Below are 776 nucleotides of genomic sequence, written 5' to 3'. Positions count from 1 at the left end.
TGGATCACGGGATAGTGGGAAGGGGGCGCGGCCGAACCGAGCCTGCTTTCGCGGTGCATCATGGGAAGAAGAGGTGGCCTGAGGGGTCTCTGTCCAGCGAAGTTTTTAGAAGGAGCGACTCCTGGGGAAGGAGCGCAGCCAGACGCCCATCCAGTTAGACGCGGCCCGCGCTTCGTTTTCTGTTTTTACCCGGGAGAGGTCGTTGTTATCATGGAAGGACTTAATCCTCAGGCTGCTTGTTGCGACGTGCACGTTGCAGGCGCAATAGGGAAGGGGCATTTTATGGAGCAGGTTTGGCCAACCTGGCGCCCCTCCAGATGTTTTGGACTGCATTTCCCGTCGAAACATCTGCTTGCTGGGCCTGATGGGAGTTGTAGTCCAAGACCTCTGGAAGGCACCAGGGCGTCAAAGAGTGGCAGCCAGGCAGACTTGGATGAAAAATTAATTCAGTGGTGTAAGCTAGCAAAGGGGGAAATGTGCAAGCAGATGGCTTCACGGAGACCCGGGTCCCGTTCCTTCCATATGTTAATTCGCAAGGTGTGGCGAGACACTTTTACCTGATTACGGCCTTTTTTGTATTCCACCTTAACGTAAACAATGCAAGTCTGCTTAGAGGCATTGTTAGAAGTATCACAGTTTCTCACTGTAGTAACAGTTTCAATGTTGTTTTATTGTTATAATTTTTTAAAAAAATTACACAGGAAAAAAGGAGCAACTCGGGTAGTTTAGGACATTCACAAAAAGAGGCCCTTGAATTACCTATGACAGCAGAGAAG

The sequence above is a fragment of the Lacerta agilis genome, chromosome 1 (genome assembly GCF_009819535.1).
Source record: "Lacerta agilis isolate rLacAgi1 chromosome 1, rLacAgi1.pri, whole genome shotgun sequence".
Taxonomy (NCBI): Eukaryota; Metazoa; Chordata; class Lepidosauria; order Squamata; family Lacertidae; genus Lacerta; species Lacerta agilis.
Note: the sequence above shows the minus strand (reverse complement) of the source record.